Source organism: Grammomys surdaster, unplaced genomic scaffold (assembly GCF_004785775.1).
Source record: "Grammomys surdaster isolate TR1022 unplaced genomic scaffold, NIH_TR_1.0 752, whole genome shotgun sequence".
Classification (NCBI taxonomy): Eukaryota; Metazoa; Chordata; class Mammalia; order Rodentia; family Muridae; genus Grammomys; species Grammomys surdaster.
In genome coordinates, this window is record NW_021605171.1 from 877,634 (window position 1) to 884,163 (window position 6,530).

The 6,530-nt window shown below is 36.8% G+C and overlaps 1 pseudogene; it reads left to right on the top strand.

Annotated features, from left to right (window-relative positions):
- The first annotated feature begins 4,796 nt into the window (after positions 1-4,796).
- On the top strand, positions 4,797-5,855 carry LOC114633854 (annotated as a pseudogene).
- Positions 5,856-6,530: the final 675 nt, after the last annotated feature.

Consider the following 6,530-nt stretch of genomic DNA (forward strand, 5'->3'; position numbering starts at 1 on the left):
CCACAAGGTTAGTGAGTGTCCAATGTGTCACAGTGGGTCCAATTCTTCTTAAGACTGTATTACTTTGTATATTCTATCAGTGATGTTTTCTTTTCTTCTATGACTTTGTGGTTAGCATTCTATTAGTATAAATCTTGTGATTCTTCCATCTATGGAACTTTCAGTGTTATCAAATAAAAAATTCTGATAAATACTTAAAAAATAAATCAAACAACTCAGATTGGTGTGAACACCAGTAGCTTCAGCAGTAAGGAAGCAGAAATAAAAGGAACATAAATTTGAGAACATTCTGGGACATATAGGAAGTTCAAGACTGCATCAACAGAGAGCAAAAGAGCAAAGAATAGTTAGAGCTTGAGGACTTGTATATCTCACTTAATAGTGTTCCGAGAATGTGCAAACTACTTACATTAATCCTAGCATTATATTTCTTTTAAAATAAAACAAATGACTTGTCTTAGTGCATGTATATCAGTTGTTAGCCATGGTAACTATGTTTTTTTTTTCTGGTGCTGTGAGCCCCAGAGAAAGATGCCACTTGAATGATTAGGATATGTATCATTTTCTGTCTGTGGTAAACATTATAAAGCAATGGATATAAGTAGAAAGTTTGAAGTTCCTAATTTTAGGATAAGATGAAACATTTTTATTACTACCTTTTATCTTATGTTATCCTTTTTATATGGCTTATAAGATATGTCATATATTTGTAAGTTGTAAAATCATAATTAATAATAAATGATTATACATATATGGTTTGACCATTTGCAACTTTAAAGTTGGAATTGGCCTATAGTTCTAACAGTTTAGAGACCAACACTTGAATTAAATATTATCTTTGAGCTTTTATTTATTTATTTTTATAAAAATGTGTGTTTTCCTGCATGTATGTCTGTGCACCTCTTGCATGCCTGGATCAGAATATGATGGATGCCCTGAAATTAAAGTTATAGGTACTTATGGGCCACCAGGTCATTGCTGGGAAAAATCAAATCCAGATATTATACAATATCAAAGAGTTCTCTTAACACTAAACTATCTCTTCAGCTCCTGTCCCAGAACTTAAAAACTGAACATCACTGTGCAGCTACATATATATGTCATTGGAAGAATCAGATGTTTGATGCTGGCAATTAAAATGAATCGATTTCTTTACTAGATTAAGAAACAAACATGTAAATACAAAATGTATTACATATGGCTTTATATTCCTGGGGCAGCTTTAGAATGATCTCATTACTAACTTCTGCATTATTTCTATACACACATGCATCCATTACATTGTATATGTGGAATATAATAGTGAACTTGAAAGTATAATTGGTCACTCTTTTTACAGAAGAATCTCAGTACATGCAGTAGGTTTCTATTTCTCTGTCACAAGCAGATTTTAAAGTACTGAATTCATTTGAAAAAAGAATGACACTCGTAGCTGGACCAAATAACTAACATAGGCACCAAAGGTAAGACTGTTGAGATAAACTGTAAAAGGTGTGTGGGTGCTGATGATGTATGATAACACTGGGAACATTGACTTTCACTCATGGTAAGGAATGTCCTTTAGAACAGTACTCCAAAACAGAATCACTATCTGGTCATCTTTGGTGAGTTCACGTCTGTCATGCGTGTTGAAAATTGTGGTTGTCTTAGCATCACATGTTCTCTCTTGTTGGAGGCTCTCAGCTTCACATCTTTAGATGAGATTATCTAGCCTGTAGAAACTGTGGAAATCAGGAAAATAAAATGAGTCCATTGCCAACATAGGAGTGGTAGTTAACAACGGAGTGGGGACAAGCAATATAAGTGTGGAAGTCATCTGATCATGGAAATGGGAAAAAAGGGGCAACTTCGGGAGGGGGAGAGAGAAGAAGGTGGGAAGAGGATAAAGGGGAATTGTAAGATACAGGCCTCTGAGAAGGAAAATGAAAAAATGGGCCTCCTTAGGGAAGCAAGGAGACAGAAATACAAAAGAAGGTGGCAGCAAGGTAACAGGTGTGGGAATGGGAAAACGGATGGGTGATCCGTACAAACAAGGGAGGGAGGTAAATGTAGAAGGCAGTAGGTAGGTAAAATAACAATACGGGTGGCTGAAATGCCATATAGAATCATACTGTTAATGATCTACTTCCTCTTCTCTCCAAAAGAAAAGAAATCTAGATTTGTGTTAAGGCAGCAGTTAGTTCTTTAAACATGAATTAGAGTAGTTTGATGACACTTACAGTATATTTGGCATAATTCTCACACCTCTCTGGATGTTTTAACTTTGCATAGTGAGCTTATGAATTGAAAGACTGCTGCTCTGCTGAGCGTTGATGAGGCAGATACTGCTGATAAAATTACCCATGGCCTGAGATCAGTATTTCTATTATGGTCAAGCTTCTAGAATGGCATATATAGCTTGATCATGCTAGCCCTTTTTGTCCTGGGTATATTTTTATTCCTGTCTATCATGTTAAAACTTGTCTTTAACAACATCAACATGTTGGCAGCTTAAGTACATGGGTTGAAATTGAAAATGAATCTTCAGACAGTTATTAAATTAACAGGCTGGCAAGCCAAGGACAGGTAAGATTCTGCACAGAGCCTTACGAACCCAAGAGAGAAGTGCATTGCCTTTGATAATGCATATTTCATGATGAGTAAGGAAGGCATTCTTGTCAGAATGACCTAAGATAGGTTCAGTTTTGTTTATGAAATAAAAAATGGGGCGATGTGGAGAGCTTTTGGGGCTGCTTAGCAAGAATATGACATGGCCCAAGGACCAGGAAATGGGCTATTTGGCAGGAATCTGACGTTGGCCAAGGACAAGGGAATAGGCTTTAGGCAGGAATTTGACATTAGGCTAGAACAAATAAGTAATTTCAGTCAGGAATCTAAATCTTAGGCTAGAACAAAGAAGTAGGCTTTAGACATGAAAATGACATTGGGCTAGGACAGGGAAGTAGGCTCAGATATTTTGGTCATCCTGATAGGCCCTTATAAATAGTGATCATGGGTGTAGTTACAGAAATTTGTTTATTGCTTTGCTTGTTCTTTGACTCTTTTTGTTTTCTGTCCTGCTTGTTCCTTGACTATTTGCACCTATTGCATTGCTTAGTTCCTCAACCTAGAACTGACCTTAATACTTGTATGTAATTAAAATGGTATAAAAGCAAAAAGGAGGAGGGGGATGGGATAGGGGATTTCTAGGGAGGGAAAATGGGGAAAGGGGATGACATCTGAAATGTAAATAAATAAAATATCTAATAATAAAAAAAAGGACTGTAGGAGCTGTAAGGGTTTGCAACCCCATAGGAAGAAAAATAATACCAACCAACCAGACCCCAGAGCTCCCAGGAACTCAATCACCAACCAAAGAGTACACATGGAGGGACTCATGGCTCCAGCTGCATATGTAGGAAAACATGGCCTTGTCAGGAACCAATGGGAGGAGAGGCCCTTGGTCCTGTGAAGGCTTGATACCCCAGTGTAGGGGAATTTGAGGACAGGGAGTCAGGAGTGTGTGGGTGGGTGGTGGAACACCCTCATAGAAGCAAGGGAGTGGGGAGAGGGTAGGGGGTCTTCGAGGAGACCAGGAAAAGGGATGACATTTGAAATGTAAATAAAGAAAATATCCAATAAAAATAAGTAAATAAAAAAGAAAAAAATAAAGTCTCACAAGCCGTTTAAATAGAATGAAAACTAAATTGGGAAGCATTTAGGTCCTTTAATAACCATACTTTATTTTTGGTTGTGAGCCAACAATACCAACCAACCACAGCTCCCAGGGTCTAAACCACCAGCCTGAGAGCACTTAGGGAGGGATCCAGGGCTTTAGCTGAATATGTAAGAGTGGAGGGCCCTGCTGGGCATAGGTGGAAGATGAGATCCTTGACCTCATGAAGCCTGGATGCCCCAGAGGGTGGGAATTTTTAGGGTGGGAAAGTGGGAGTGGGGGGGTAGGTAGGGGTTACATCCACAGAGAAGAAGGAGGAGGGGTAAGGGGATAGGGGGTTCCCGGGTGGGTGGGGGATGGGGTAAGGGGACAACATATGAAATGTAAATAAAATATCCAATAAAAAAATTATAAAAAAATAACTATACTTTAAACAATTAATAGGTCTGGATGTACACTAATGGTTTCCAACTGTATCTTTGTCTTCAGTTGCATATCTGAGGGATATAAGATCTCTTTGAAAAAGAAAATAAATGCAGATGAATTGAAAAAGATATTTTGTTAAATAAAACAGTGGGATTATAATGAATTATCACAGTGATTCCATTAGTGTTATTAATCATAACATGGAGAGTTGCAAAATGGGGCATAGCAAAATTATGGAATATGAGACTGATTTGACTTTTTCTATTCTTTTGTCATTTTCCCACGTTCAGAATAATTTTTGTTCATTTGTACAAATGTTATTTATGTTGTGTGCTTATCACTATTGTTTTAGGTGTTACCTAGGAAATGAGGTGATTTAAATCAGTAGGATTGGATTTCTATGATACAAGGCTGAGATGTAATACAGGCACACAAAGTGTGCATTCTATATACATGTGACTGAGAATGCATGTATTTTCTATAATGGTCTATATATAGAGAGGAGATACACAAAGAGATACATAAAAATGTAGGAAATGATGTTCAATATGGATGATCAAATGTTAGAGCCAGGGTAATCAAGAATAAATAGTTAAAAGGAATAATGTTATAGACATACCAACCAAAGAATCATAAGTTTGATGTATCTAATATTTTTTTCAGATATATGAAATATGCTTCCTCTTTGTTCTTAAGATGAATACACTTTCCAGTTATGTTTTCATTAAATAATGTCCTTTATTGCCAAGCTGGACTTGGAGCCCTAGCCAATATATTTCTTCTTTTTTTCTACACTATCATAATCCTATGTAACAGATCTAAGCCCATGGACTTGATCTCCTGCCAACTGAGCTTCGTTCACACAATGATGTTCCTCACTGGAGGGGATATTTGGCTTACAGACTTATTTGAGTCACTGAACATTGAGAATGACTTCAAATGCAAGGCAACTTTTTACATAAACAGGGTGATGAGAGGCCTCTCTATCTGCATCACCTGCCTCCTGAGTGTGTTCCAGGCTGTCACTATCAGTCCCAGTACATCTTTGTTGGCAAAATTTAAACATAAGCTTAAAAAATATGTGATCTATTCTTTCTTCTATTTTTGGTCTTTCAATTTGTCCTTCAGCAGTAACCGGATCTTCTATGTTGGTGCTTATACCAACGTGAGTGAGACCAACCAGATGAAGGTCACTAAATACTGCTCACTCTTCCCCATGAACTACATCATCAGGGGGTTGATTTTAACAATGACAACCTCCAGAGACGTATTTCTTGTAGGAGTCATGCTGACCACAAGTGCATACATGGTGATTATCTTGTGCAGACATCAGAGGCAATGCAAGCATCTTCATAGCAACAGCCACTTGAGATCATCCCCTGAGAAAAGGGCCACCCAGACCATCTTGCTGCTAGTGGTTTTCTTTGTGATCATGTACTGGGTGGACTTCATCATCACATGCACCAGAGCCCTGTTATGGGTGTATGACCCAGCCATCTTGACTCTTCAGAAGTTTGTGATGAATATTTATCCTACAATTACTCCTTTGTTACAAATCAGTTCTGATAACCGAATAATCACTACACTGAAACATATGCAGAAAATAGGCCACCAGATTTTCAAAAAGAGTAGTTTTTCTGTTATTTAAAAAACAATTTATTTATTTTTCTTCATATGTGTCCTGGTATTCACAGAGGTCAGAAGAGGTCATGGGAACCTCTGGATCTGGAGGTACAGATGGTTGCAAGATGCCTTGCTTGTGCAGCACCAATAATTTTTTTCCCCAAAAATAGATTTCTCTTAAACTGTTTAATAGTCCAAGTAGCAAAGCAAGATTCTTCATGTGATTTAAATAGAATTTGTTGTATCATACTTACTCGTTCCTTTGACATTTCTTTTTCCAAGAAGTATATGGTTCTTAAGTTCATTGTAAATCATAAATTGATATTTCTACTGGATTTCTCATCTCTTTTTATTTTATATCACAATTATTTACTTGATGCTGAGGTTACTAAGAGGATGATCTTTACTGATAGGGACATTTTAAAATTTTTTTGAAAACATTTAAATTTATTCTAAATCATCACAAATAGTTTAAATATCTGATTGTAGCTTTAATTCTGGTTCCTAATTATAATTTTTATGGTTCCATAATAGTAGTGAGTTTAAAAATTCCAGTTTTTACTACTCATTAAGTATTAATTACTTAACGAGTCTTACATCTTTATGTGTCTGAATATTTGTATTTCATTTCATTCACCCTACTGAAATATTGATAAATAAGAATTCTGTACATACACATACATGATGTATGACGTGTTAATTATGTATGGGTGTATGCAAGTATATGTGTGTAGCAGGACTTTCCTGCCCATTGGATTTGCAGTTGAGCTCTGTCATTAGATAGAGAAGTACGGTAGAGCTAGGATTTGGGAGGAGGGAGGGACGA